The 14,216-nt window shown below is 41.3% G+C and overlaps 1 long non-coding RNA gene across 8 annotated transcripts in view; it reads right to left on the bottom strand.

Annotated features, from left to right (window-relative positions):
- LOC118453231 overlaps window positions 1-14,151 on the bottom strand; it is a 21,309-nt gene extending 7,158 nt beyond the window's left edge. Inside the window, exons 1-5 of one of the 8 annotated variants that reach the window (XR_004843140.1) lie at window positions 6,957-14,151; window positions 6,762-6,858; window positions 6,002-6,173; window positions 5,409-5,535; window positions 4,113-4,287 (exon numbers count right to left, since the gene is read on the bottom strand). This is a non-coding gene — a long non-coding RNA (uncharacterized LOC118453231). Of the gene's footprint in view, window positions 1-2,186; window positions 3,535-4,112; window positions 4,288-5,408; window positions 5,536-6,001; window positions 6,174-6,761 lie in introns of those variants that run through there. The other 7 variants (XR_004843137.1, XR_004843139.1, XR_004843141.1 and 4 more) reach the window with 7 other exon arrangements.
- Window positions 14,152-14,216: the final 65 nt, after the last annotated feature.

Genomic DNA, 14,216 nt, shown 5'->3' with positions numbered 1-14,216 from the left:
CTTAAACCTGAACAGAAACCGATGTTGGCTTCCCTCGATACGCCGATCTGCGAAACGCAGAAACCGGGGTACTGATTAATGAGGCGTTGAGCCACCCCTGCTGTAGAAACAGTAACCTGTAGGAGGTGGGCAGGGCGCACCGCCGGCAGCTGTAACTGTTTGAAGCTGTCTCGGCTTAATCCATTGCTGAGCATAAATCAGCTGCCAGGTAAGTGTTTGGGTAAACGTCGGAACTACTGACGTTTGGCTTCCTATGGACTTGTGTCTTATGGTTGACCAGCTTTTAACTTGAATGTTGTTAACAAAATTTCACAAGACGTTCTCTGCTGAGGGAAGGAGGAGATCCCATTCCCGCTTCCAATCTTCTTGCGTTCCAGAAACAAACAGATGGACAAACAGCAATATCATATCAACACAATTTCTTAGTGAAATTGGGATGAAAACCTCATCTTTTATGCTTGTGTTGTAGGATTTTATTCTTCTCCTAAAGGAACAAGGCCAGGTTGGATGGGGCTCTGAGCAGCCTGACCTAGTTAGCAGTGTCCCTGCTCCTGCAGGGGGGTTGGACTAGATGACCTCTAGGGGTCCCTTCCAACCCAAACCATTCTATGATTCTATGATTCTATGAAGATTTCAACCTATCTTCTACTATGTCCAGAGTTTTTAGTGAAACAGAACAGCTGCTAAAACCTAAGAACTGCACGGTGGGATCATAATCCCCTTTCAAGATGACATAAACTAGAAAAGTTCTAAGGTAAGTTTTTCTTCCATAATTCACCTTCCAATGAACAGTCCGTCCTTTTTGCTTAATCCGGTATCACTGACTTTGAAGTTTCTTTGTTCTCCTCGCCCTCTTAAGTTGTAACAACTACGACAACAGCCTTCCTTATGGGCAAGCAGTGGACTTCTGGGGCGGCAGAGGATCTGCAGCGGCAGCCAAGGCAGGAACGGTCGGCCTCCGGCCTGCAGGCGCAGGCAAGGACTCTTCCCACTCATGGTTAAGAACGAAAGGCTCTGAACAACAAGCTCTGGCAGATTTAGCCGCCTTCTTTTAAGATGTTGTTTCTCCCAACTGCCTGAGGTCACGATCATTCTATTAGAGCACAACAATGAAAGCAGGCAGTCTTTTAATACGCCAGCCTGTGACCCGGCGTCTCCACCGTACGAGTGTGGTAATACCTAGCAGCAGGATAAAGCAGATGGTTGAGAGTGGTAATGTCTTAAACTGAACAGATAACCCTGCCAGAGACCATGGACCAGAGCTCTAAGCCTCAGAATAACCCATCACCATTATGCACTTACAGGTTAGGAAGCACCGAGGAGAAGACAAACCAGACTTTGCCCCAAACCGCTGTATCAGGCCTGTGTAGCACACAGCCTAGCAAACAATTCCTTCGTCCCAGCGTGCTGCGTGGGTGAAAGAAACTAGTCTGACCAGCCTCACTGCTCTCACCTTGGCCCACGATCAGCACGTTGTCGAGCACGCAGCAGATCATGACCAGAGGCAACGCCGCCTTTCAACAGCCCAACACCACAGGCTGGGTTGAGCGCTGCTGACTGTAAAGCTGAGAATGGTGATGCGCTAGGAATTCCAGGCTGGCGACATGTGAGCATACAGCAGGATCTCTCCCATCTTTTTCATAAGGACAGTTTGCAGATAAAAGAGAACTGGCTACGGGGGTCTGAAGGCGTTGCAGTAGAAAGGAGGCCTGTAGACGTGGTTAGATGTGGCTACTGTAAGTCCAGGTTGCCTTAGATAGGTTGTCTGTCATCTTTTCCGACCAGAAATGTTCTCCAGGAAGATTTCGAGAACTGCATGTATTTCTGGGATTGTTGGTATCCAATAATCCCATCGGGTTGGATGTTACTGCATATGTGCAGCAGCCTCACCTTGAATGTCCCGTGTCCACCAATCCTAAAGGGATCCTCAGAACAAGCACACTGGGCCTGTATTGCATGTGCAAAGCAATTCCAAGAGAGTACTCTACCACTCCTGTTGCATGAACTTAACCACACAATTGCTTTGAGCATTTCCAGCACGCCCTGAAAGTATGAGGCTTACTGTACTTGCACAATGCACCTTCTGCACCTATTTCTGCATCAGAAATACGGTAGCCAAAGGGTGGGATAAAGACTCCCCCAGCCACCACAGTTTGGCTTTCACAACGAATACACCTCTTCCTCACTTTCTTCTGCTGGGCAGCCACCATTTTCCAGCAGCTGGAAACCAAAGTTGCCTCCGAAGAAGTCAAGAAGTTCCCCAGTAACAAATGCAATTTCTGAAGCTAAGCTTCAGCAGGGAAGTACGGGCAATGGGCTTGCTAGGGCAAGGTGTAGAACAGAGATTTAGGAACGCAGGGCAAAAAATAAAATTATATTCCACGTTGGTAGTGGGCACATATGCTGAAAGACCAAAGGGAAGGTAGGGAGGGCATGTAGGTATCACAGTGGCATGCACAGATAACAGTATAATCCTGTTAGCTTCAGCTGAATCATCGTATTTACACTATGTAATAGAAAAAATGGGGCTCTGCCTTTCATCTATGCTTTAACTACAATTAAACTTCTTGGTTATATTGATGATTTTCAGCTTCATGCCAATTAGGCCCAGGAATTCCATAAATGAGGAACAAATTTGGCTGAAACAGAGGGGGTTTGCTAAGACAGGATGGTAAAGAGAAGGTAGCCCAACCTAAGTAAGTTGAAGTCTGCAGTAACCCATCCTCAGCCAACTTGTACTCAGCGGTTCCATACCCTTCTCCTTCTGTAATTGACTTTCAGGGTGGCACTTCAGGCATGGTAAAAATTTGTTGGCGGATGACTGCTTGTAACTCCCACTAAAATCTGTGAGAGGGATGTGACCATGAATAAAAAAACTACACGGTACCCTTTCCTAAGTACCCCTGTAATCTCAGGACCGTGCTTTCTCAGAGCTGAGCCTACCTCTGCCAAGAACGAAGCCTTTATTGTGGTTGCTGTACTGAAAAGTGGGGCATGTGTGAAAAAGGAAAATACCTCTAGAGCATTTGAAAATAATTTCAGTTGTGGTTTTGAACTTAAACGGGACGTAACTAACCTTTCTGTCTGGATTTACCAACTGTAGTAAGAATAGAGTCTTAATGAATGTTTAAAGCCTCATCAGTTTATGAAAGAAATTATATAACACGGTGGTGTAGCGGCAGTGGATTGAACTCAGTGACCTAAAAAATGCTTAAATTTATTTCCATCTTAGGAAGTTCCTAGGTCTACCTTTCAGCAGCAGAAGATATTCCCAGAAAATCAATTATACATGTAAGCAAAAATATCATGGAGATGAAAGAACATATGAAAGAGCAAGCACAATTCTCCTTTCATAGCACTGTGAATCAAGAGTAACTCCACTGAAGCCAACGAGTTACACTGGTGTGAGTGAGAAAAGAACCAGCTCCATTGTCTGAAAACTGCTCAGGCCACCCATGGAGTCCAATCACAGCAACTGTACGCAGCTAATATTGCAGCGTGTAATTCAGAAAGCCCAAGACTGAAAAGAGGAGACTGAAAAGAAAGGATCTGAATTTGGTTTTAGCCAGAAAAGCTGAAAAATAGCAGGAAAATGGTGAATGGAAAAGGAAAAAAAAAATATTCCATTTATAAAAAATCCTCCCTCCCCCCCCAAAAAAATTTGCATAGCAAAACCAGACTGAATCTGCGTGCTTTGGGTTTGTTTTTTTTTAAACACCCTGCATGTACCCAGTTCACAGTTGCTGAGCTGTATGCTTCCCTGATGGAAACATGTTATTTTCATTTTCCAAACAGCAGGCGCGTTTTGAGTATGGATGCATATTGTGTTATACCCACCCAGATTGAGTGCCATGAGTCTCACCTGCCCAGCACAGGTCACTGTAACATATCCTGGCACATTTTTAGGTAGAGGTGTGCTAAACAATACCTTCATTTTCCCCTGCTTTAGCTTGCTTGCTCTAAGCACACCCTCCCTTTTTCATCCTAGATGGGTTAGTTTAGCTGTCCTAGCTCCTGTCGCCTCCCCATTTGAAATAGCGTTTTCTGCCAGCAGTACTTACTCTCAATAACAGAACAAAAGCTTTTTTCTGGAAAGCTGTCTGGTCACTAACCTCTTGCTGCATCTCAGCCTCCGTCTTCAGTTTTCTTCCAGTTTTTCTGTCTTCTCTTCTCCATTTCTCTCTCATCACACGCTGTCTCTTTCATCTAGTTACACCTCACCTCCAGCATTACCTTCTCTATGGGTATTATTGTCCTGATTATAACCATCCATAAGCTGTTGAGGACCTGTAAAACAGCACATGGGGAGTTCATTATGCTGCATTACAAACCGCTACACCGATGCACCGTGTCAGCATTATGACAAAGCATCACACCACATTAAGACAGATGTGCTGAATATGATCCACAGAACTCGCAGAAACACCATCTCTTTTTTTTTTTAAATTTTCCAGGTCATTCTGACTCCTCTTTTCCCCCCTCCCACTTTATCCTCTATTTTCTTATCACCTTTTCCTTTTCTGTCACTTTATTTTCTTTCTCCCCACAGTCATCCTCCCCTGGCTGCCTTCATCGTCCACCTCGCATTCCTCCATGCATTTTCTGTCCTCTGATGCACCCGCACAAAGGGCAGCAGCAGAGGCAGTACTGCAGCTTTGTTAAATGTGTCTTCAGCACGCAAAGCTGCACCTGTGTGCTGGGTGCATCTTTGGGCTCAGCAAACTGAGGGTCATTCTATTCCCCAAGGCTTAAACCAGAGCGCTCCGAGAGTAACGGGACTTCTCAGCTCACTAATCTCCAAGCTGGAGCACACCAGAAACAGCAGGAGGAAGCTTGAAATAATACCAGATTCTTTTCTTCACATGCACATATTTCCTTTTGCCTTGTGCAAGTCAAGGCTCTTAGCAACAAGAGCACTGTAGAATGGGGTAGTGACTAGAATTTGATGATGTCAGAACAGCAGAAAATGAAAGATGTACTCTGTAATGGCATACAGTTGAAAAGCATGAAATTGGTACCAAGCAGTGCTAAAACCAAACAATTTTTTTCCCAACAATTCAACATGCAAAGGGTCGGAAAGCAATGCTTTTTTTTTTTAATATTCAGACTGTTAAAAGCAGTGGTTCTCGGGTGGAGAACAAAAGAGTGCTTGTTGATACCAGGTATTTTGTCTTACATGATAGCATCAGATTTTCAGGAGCAGCGCGTCAGGTAAAAAGCCCGAGCGCAGGCTCAGGATAGTATCCCTCATCTGTATGCTAGAGAGAGCTTCTAAGCCTCGCTTAGATCAGGCTAAACTTTGGCACATGCCATAGCAACTGCACAGCGTTTAGCTGTGCCTCTTTCAGCACGCACCGCAGTGCGGAAAGAATGGTTTATTGAGATATTTTAATGGCAGATATATTCACCTGAAAAGGTTAAGTGGTTTCTTCAGACAATAGAGTTTCCTCTGAGTGCCTGTCAAGTTTTAAGGTTTTGCGAAAATTTGTCTATCATTTTTAGTGATTTTTCCATCCTCTGTTGATCTGTGAAAGCCTTGAGGAAACAAGGAAGGAAAATGATTTAGTGGCAGGGGGAAACAATGAAACCTGGTGCACGCTCACATCATATATGTCTAAATGCTGTTGAAATCCATCAAAAAAAAAACTGATTAAGAAAACAAAGAATTGTTTTTCACATAGTTCTCAGGTAGCATACTCAATAATACTGGTAATAATTATGTATTTTTCAGAGAACAACGTGATTTTTAAATTTATCTCTTAAACATGGCAGCTTTTTCATTTCATATTTTGGGGTAGATGTTAAAGCAGTGTAACACATTGTTTCAAAAGAAAAGATACTTTATGTCCTAATTTGTCAGTTTAGGAGCCCCAGAAGGTACTATTCATTTCTATTCTATTGCTAATAACATCTTTTAGCAAAGACCCTGCTTCTAGCAGTAATACTTGTTACTATTGTAATTATTTGCAAATTTTATATTGGCACTATTCTAGCTCCTTACCTAGCGTTTCATTCTTAGTTTCCATTGATATCAGCAGGTCTAGTGATTTTCCCCCTCTCTAAAGCCTTGATCTGCACGTCATTTCATACAGGCAGCTTTCTGTGCCTCTGTGCAATGCCAATCTAGGAGATCTGTACTCTAACTTCCAAACGCAAGATCTAAGACAGCAGTCCTGGTAAGAAAAATATAAAGAAATGGTAGATTTAAACACATCAGGGCTAAAAGAGCTAAAGCGTGCCTTTCAGATCAAGTGAGGAATTTTTTTAGGTTTCCACTTCCAATAACCTTATTCAACACCATATACATTTTTGCTGAAGAGCAACACTCGCTCTGATTGACATATTCAAATATCTACAAATATTAGGGGGGAAAAAAATATAAACCCCAAAGATAATTAAAAATAAAGAAAAATACAAAAGTAATCTTAATTGTATATGTGATACATGTGAAAAAATGCTAAGCTGGAAGAGTTCCACCATAAAAATGTATCATGCAAACATCAGCAACAGCTTTGAAAAGTCTCTTTGTGAATTGCACCCAATGCATTGTGTAACTGAATAAATTGCAGGAAAATTGCATTGTAATATGCACTAATTACATCATCTTTCTTTGTTGCATTTTTTTCCCCAGTGTTGCACATTCCTTGTTTATTTTGTTGTACACGTACACATTTCGCTGTAATAATTCTACTGGGACTGCCTAAAGAGGCAACATTTCAGCACCTGTTCGCTTGAGTTGCTGAATAATGGATATTACACACCTGCAGCTCCTCTGGTGATGTCCTCTTCTTCTACGTGGAAATTATGCCCGAGTGGAAACAGGAACTTTCAGATTCAGGATCTCTCGGGCAACAGTACCTGTACCAACGCAGAGCAAGATGTTCTAGTCCAGCGCCGTGTTCTGCAGCACACAAGTCAGACGTGTCCTGGACAGACGTGACTCCACACATACGCACCGAGTGTCAGACCGGAGAGCTCTGCCTCGCTGGATGTGCCAGGCATACCATGCAGCAAGTCCACGGCGTTCAGAATTCGGCCAATTTGATGCTCGTGTATCCAGGCCATCTGGGCGCTGAACAAACTGACATGTCAAGTTATCCGAGGGAAAAATACATGAAGCCAGGAGCTGGAGCGGGTAACGCTTTGCACCCTGTGTCATTAATCTTTCTTTTAAAAAATACGTAGTTGCATAAATCTCCTTCAAACAGGGACAGTCCTTTCATCTGACTTTTGCATAGTGCCTGTCCCAAAGAATTCCTGCATGTTGTAACAACAAAAAAAAATAACCTGGATGAGAACACAGTACTTCACCCCCACCATCACCACTGTGGAAGTTACAGGAATCAAGGCTTCTCCTGACCTGATTCTTAACTACAAAAATACACAACAAAGTGAGAAGTCCAGGGCAGTAATTCTTGAGTTTCACTTTGAACCAACTCTTTTTTTTTTTTTTCTTTTTGTGTACAATACTCTTTAAAGGTTTACCTTACAAACAGTTTCTCAATTAGATTGTTTAAAAAACAGTAATTGAGGTTTATACAAGCTCTTGGCTTGACTATTATCTGCTTAAGAATTGCTTGTATTTACAATTGTACCAGTCCTCAAACAGAAAGGTACAATCAAAAAAACAACATAGTTTGTCTTCAAAGTATTCCGAAAAGAATATGAAATCACTTGTAAGATCCCTATTTGGAAATTATTTTTATTCTTTATTTGTCTTTGGTCAGTATTAGTAACTCAGAAGCTGACATGAAAACTCATGATTGTTTTCGCATACATAACATTTTTTTCTTTTCAGTAATATATTAATCATCAGTCAGCAAAATAATTAATACTATAACTTAACTCTAAGCAATTGACTCATTATCACTGTTAAATTCACAACAACAGGAATCGACCAACTCTCTTGACACCTTAACAATGCATTAAATTCACAATAACTAACGCAAATGGTGTATCACTTCCTAACATTCATTTAATCTGTAATATAGGCAAGGACATTCTTTACTTGTACTGTCAAGCATAAAGAGAAGAATATTACACATCGCCTGTGGTTGACGAAAAAATGTAAGCAAGGGGTATCTGTTTTTAAATTTTATGTTATTACATAATTAAAGATTTAAAATGAGGTGCAGAAGGCGAGTTATATTGGCTATAGCTGGACTTTTACCTGTGACAGCTTCTTGTCAACATGGTTTGCTGTGCTTGACATCTTACTTATTTTTAACTACAGACAGAAGCAATAGAAGGAATTTCAGATTTCAAACTTTTAATATTTTGTCTTGCAAGAATTACACACAAATGTACAGAAATTAAAATGCTGAGATAACTTGGCCAGCCCTTGCAAACTCTACAAAGAATTCAATTTATCTCCATTGAGGGCTAGCGGAGTCATTACATTCGATTGACTTTTAACAGGATTTGGACAAATCCCCAAACCTACAACCATACCTGGCAGCATCCCCAAAACAATAGGCAATAAGTGACATATTTTTAAATACAACTGCATAAAGAAAAGACTCCGTGAGGAAAAGAAAATGAAAGACACTGTAAAACCAGAACATATCACCCCTTCTCTTTTAATGTGGCCAGTTCTTTCCAGCTCCAGCATGTCATTAATTCAATGCTAGACCTTTTGAAACCTAAACAGCTCCAGAAAACTGTCCTCACTTTCAACGACAGAACCTCTTTACCATGGAGGGGATCAGTTCTGATGCATTTTGCGTGCCCAGAAGGAGAGGATGGAGAGAGCGTAGGAGAGGGAGAGGCCTTTTTCTCAAGCCTAAGAACACTGAAGGCTAAGTACTGAAATCTAGAAGACGCCCTGTGATGGCAGCAGCAACTGCCTGATCTTCCGTCTGAGGGAGGAAGAGGTGTGCATGGATAGAACCTGATAGATGAGACCAGGCTATCTCCCTGAACAAGCAACAGCCGGTTTTCTGACAGCAGGAGTCCAGGAAAGGCTAAAATAATGTGCGTTTCTGCTCGCCCTTCTTACAGATCCATGGAAAGCTCAGGAAAACCCCAGTCAAAAAGCAGCAATGAATATGTAGAGAACCTTACATCCTAACCCCCCCAAGTACCCCGCAAATTTCATTTTACATTATAAATAGATTTGAAGGTGTATTTCCAGGAAGGTAATCTCAGACTCCAAATCTATTTTTAGGTGTATTTTTTTAAAAAGGCCTTATTTTTACAGGCTGAGTGGCCAGAGGCACCCATCAACCTCCAGGGAGCTCAGCTCTCTTAAGATGTGAAACAGTAGTCTCTTTCTCCTGGCTTTTCGAATGGAGAGAAGAACATTAGTTCACATTATGTTCCAGGAATTGCTCCCTAAACATGCCATCTACCACAAACATTCTTGCTTCATAAAATCACACTCGGAATGCGCCCAAACGGTTACCAAACCTTGTGTCATCAAAGCTACACGCACCGTCTCTCCAGCCAAGCTGTCAGGTGTAGTAGGTTAAAGAAACATCTTCTAGCAGCATGGCTCATGATTCTAAATTCGTACATGGTATTTAGACCCAGACAAATTTCTGAAAACAACCTCCTCCCCCATTTCCAAAGACTACATACAGAGAATTTAACATCGCCAGAAAGAGCAGAATCTTTAAATAGTGGGAGGGCAGGACACCTTACTTACTGAGCTGGTGCAAACTCACAACCACGTTGTAGTGTGTCAGTGATGGCAGAGTAAGACACCACTGCACACCACTGTAAAATAAAAGTGAAAAGAGTGGCAAATGCGAATGGGATAAGAAATTCAATTTTAACAGAGCATAAATCTCATTATTTGAGGGATTTGGTTCTAGCTTTTTGGGTTTTTAGGACAAGCAGTGTGTCAGTGTTTGCAAATGCTGTATCTTTGTATCTAAACAAAGGAGAGTCATCTTAAATATATATGAGAAGCGCCGTGATACCAGGAAGCACAGCACTAACTGTAATGTTAACATAAATATTACAGATGTTATTGATTACAGATACAAATCAGGACTTCTAAGATTACATTCCTGTAATTGAAATGACTCACAAGAAAGTAAAACTGCACTTAGCCCAAAGTAATTGAAAGTAACTTCTGCTAAAAGGGACAAATTTTGCCACAGACTGGCTCTGGTACCATCCTAGTTCTGCCATCAAGTGAGATCAGCCAGTAGCTTATATATTTATTTATCAGCTGCCCGCTTCATCTTGTCCCCAGTTGACCCCCAGTGGTCTAGTCCACTGATTTAATTAAAAATCCCTTTCCTTCCCAACAGTAGAACTTTTTACAACACTTATGATGTTGTTACTCTTCTAGAGTCTTCCAGATGCAGCTTCCATTTCTAATATTAAAAAAAAGTCACTAGAAACCCAGTCAGAATTCTTCAGGTTTTCTCTAATCAAAGATCGCAGTATCACTGCTCTTTATGTTTCTAAGAACACTGGAAGCACATAAAAAGAAACATCTGTTTTCTGCAGAAAATCAAGTTTACTTGTCTCTTGTTTTTCAAATCACTTCTCTTATGAAATTATCGTGCAGAAACTAAGAATAATATTCAGATACATTTAATACATGACTGAGGTTTAACATAAGTGGTTCCACATTACACTTTTTCCAGTAGCAAAGCCTGACTAAGAGGTTCCTGCCCTTTTCCTCACCCAACTCCTCCAACCATTTTGCTAGTTTAGCCCTCAGCTGTGCTGCTGCGACTGTTTGTGGAGCTGCACTCTTAAGCCAAAACAAGGCAAAATGACCTCATTTAAGAAAACGACAGTACAGTCACTCTTGTTTATAGGTCTACTTTGAGAATTCATAATTAGAAGAAAAAAAATAATTACTTAAAATGCCAGTTAAGAAGTCATGGATATAAGGTGTATTGCAGCTGCATGGGAGGACTCTCTAACAGTGAAAGTTATTTCACTTAAAAGTGGAATGTCAGGAAGTGAATAACCCTCAGATAGCCAAAGCTGCCTACATTTCACTTCAGGGAAAAAAATACTTTTGCTAATGTTCCAATTGCAGCCTTTCCTATCAAAAGAAACTGAAACACAGAGAGAGAGAGCTTTCCTCAACTCAGTTTAGTACTCACCAGTGTAACTTTCAAAGGAGACACGCATCAGATGTACTAGTGAGCTTCCGCAGAGAATATTCACAAATATGAAGGATAGCAGCAGGTTTTTCTTCAGAAGGTTGTCTCGCAAGCGGTAAATGGAAAAAATACTGTACCATTTTATAAAAAACTATTTTTTCCTATTTAGGAGTTTCAGACAACAGTCTCCCATTATTTAGAATGAGCGTGGTTTATTTCTCCTTCAGTGAAGAAGTTCAAGGCCAACTTCCTGCATCAGTGGCAGAGGTACCAGAGGCAGCCCTTGCAATTACTGCACTTGCATCACTTTCTGTCAAATGACTTTTCAGGGCAAGTGCACTGCTTCCTCCCAAACCAACTGGTTACACATTCCCTTGCAGTATTATTAATTTTACAAACTGGAGAACAGTATCCAGCACTAGCCATTGCCTTCCTCGCAGAAGTCCTGCTTCACATTATTTAGCTAACGTGACCATGATGTGCTAAACTTTCTGGGAGTTACTGCTTTTTCATATTAACATGCATGCCTGATGTTAACACGAAGTATTCTCAAGGCACTTGGCAGATGGGAATTGATCGCCAAGCATGCAACGCAGCTGAATGAGTAGAGAGCAACCTGCTTTCTCCATGACTTAAAGAGTTCTTGGGCTGAAGTCTCCCTCGTCTAGAACAGTGTCTGTATTGAGTTGCCACGAAGAAAAAACCACAAACACGCCTCTGTCCTACTGAGAAAAGACATAATTAGCAGTGTTATACTGCAAATGGATCCTCATGGGCTCTACTCAATTTTCACAACAGAAAAAAAAAAAATATCTGCAAAACTTCATGGCAACTAGGCTGCAGGCTGTTGCTTCAGTCCTTAATAGTTATTTTAACCAACGTCACCAAACTCTGACTCTTCCCTCAAGCCTTGCAATCCGTTGTGGATACTGCTTGAAAGCTGTATTCCTTATTCAAGCAGAATTCCCACTACGTAAGAAGACTTCCAGCACTTGTTCTAGGAGTTTATGAGGCAAACTCACTGGATAGCCTTTTAGACTCCTTGAAAGTCAGGATCTTTGCTTTGCATCCAAGGAACCATCAGATCCTCAGTTTTCTGAGTTTTCTAGTCCAAACAACAGGTATTTCCCTGTATGCATCACTCATTTTTCCTTTTGTTTTTAAGGTGGCTAGGCAGGTGCCTAGCAAAAAAAAAACCCTTCCAACTTTACTGGTTTTAGGTCAATTTCTCATTAATGTCACCAAATAGCCTTGATTCTATGTAAGGGGAAGTTTGTACATACAGAAGAAATAACACCAAAAGGAGAAAATAAGTTGAAGTTTTTCATTTCACTCTCTGCTGCTGAGATTCCAGGATTGTTTCTCTGAAGAAAATGCCTAACAAAAAGCAGTTCTTTAACACTTCTTACGGTAGGAAAAATAAGAGCAAAGGGAAGATATAAAAAAGCCTTGGGAAAAAATCCTTAAATAAAACAATTGCTAGCCACACCCCCTGTGGCAACCTGGGAAACATTCTACATCAGGGACATTATTTTCACTGAAGAAGAGGGGAAAGATCACCACAGACAAAATTCATATTTAAATTGCCTATAGAACTTACGATCTTGTTTTAACATAGTAGTTTATTTTCTCAAAAAGGACTGTGGCACTTCCTTCCTCTTTCTTCTGTAATAGAGACTTGATCTCTATTGTCCCTAATTATTAGGTTTTTGTAGCTAATTAAGTGGAAAGCAAAATGAATTTTTGAAAGTCATGGATCATCAATGGAACTATTAATTAAAACCTTGTTGTTTGCAAATGTCAACAATGATTAAGCAGTGAGATATTTTTTGTGAGGTTACTCATTTGGGTGGAAGACCTTACCACAGTAACAGTTTTTAATAGTCTCTGCTTAAAACAACTGCAGAATTGTATGTTGCACCGATGTAAAGGAAAACAAAACATAATGTGTAGAACTATGAAATGCGAATCAGAAAGATTCACTTTACTTCAGATCCTAAGTTGGCAAAGGGTAGCTAGAAAATGTATCTCTTGCTTGTAAATTATGCAATAACCACTGGAATCCAGGACTGGCTCAAGTTTTTGTTAAAAATGAGAAAGAGACGTTCAGCTTCTAAGGCTGGTAGGGATATGAAAAGTCCAGCTTGTTCAGAATGAACAAGAGGGGGAATAAACCAAGAGAAACCACGGCAGACAGATGCAGAATTGCAATGTGTTTGATCCATTGTGTTTGTGCACTTGAAGTATGAGCGCCCAGCTGTCATGTTTCATATGCTTGACAAGACACCCCATAAAGCAACAGTGTCAAACCACTCCAAAAAGTCCTAGAGTTCATTGATCCTGATACGCAGGCCAAGAGGAGGACCTTGGTCCCTGGCAGATGATTTAAGGAGAATGAGGAAAAAACTCTACTGCTTCCTCATCAAAGAATGTCATATCTTACTCTTTCTAGCAAACGCACGTCTCATCTGAGATTAGTCCAATGGCTGAATCATCACAATCTCCGCAACAAAGGCCGGATGCTGACAGAGACGAAAAGAGCGCTGATCTGCTGCCCCACATTTCTTACTGAAATAAAAAGCTAAAAGGATTGGAATGAAAAAAAACCAAGAATCATGAGAGGCAGTGAACTATTAATATTCTTCATTTTATGCGTAATTGTAGGCTATATAAAATTGCAGCTCCATATATGCATACACCCTTGGATAAAGTTTACACCTGCACGTGCTCACAGATTCCTGCAGGAATCTGTCCGTGTCAGCGAAGCCACGTGACAACTTTTTCAGTATGTATTTCTCAAACTGCAAATTAATTGAAGCCCTCTGATCTCCTTTCAGCTGACTGCAACCCATGCAGGAACAGGCAGGCTAGGCGCACGGAGGCCTGGCTCCACATGCAATACTATGAGAGCATCAGTGATTATGTACCCTCGCAACACACATTCCTCCCACAGGGGAGTATTTCGGAGCTCCAGGGGCTCAGCTGATGAGGAGTCGCAGTGGTGAACCCCACTTTCTGATGTTCTCATGGATAAATCATAGAATTGTTTAGGTTGGAAAAGACTTCTAAGATCATCGAGTCCAACCATTCCCCTACCCCTGCCATCCCACCCCCAAACCCTGGCCCTCAGCACCGCCTCTGCCC

This window comes from Egretta garzetta, unplaced genomic scaffold (assembly GCF_000687185.1).
Source record: "Egretta garzetta isolate BGI_Z169 unplaced genomic scaffold, ASM68718v1 scaffold149, whole genome shotgun sequence".
Taxonomy (NCBI): Eukaryota; Metazoa; Chordata; class Aves; order Pelecaniformes; family Ardeidae; genus Egretta; species Egretta garzetta.
Note: the sequence above shows the minus strand (reverse complement) of the source record. Positions and strands in the feature narration are given on the sequence as shown.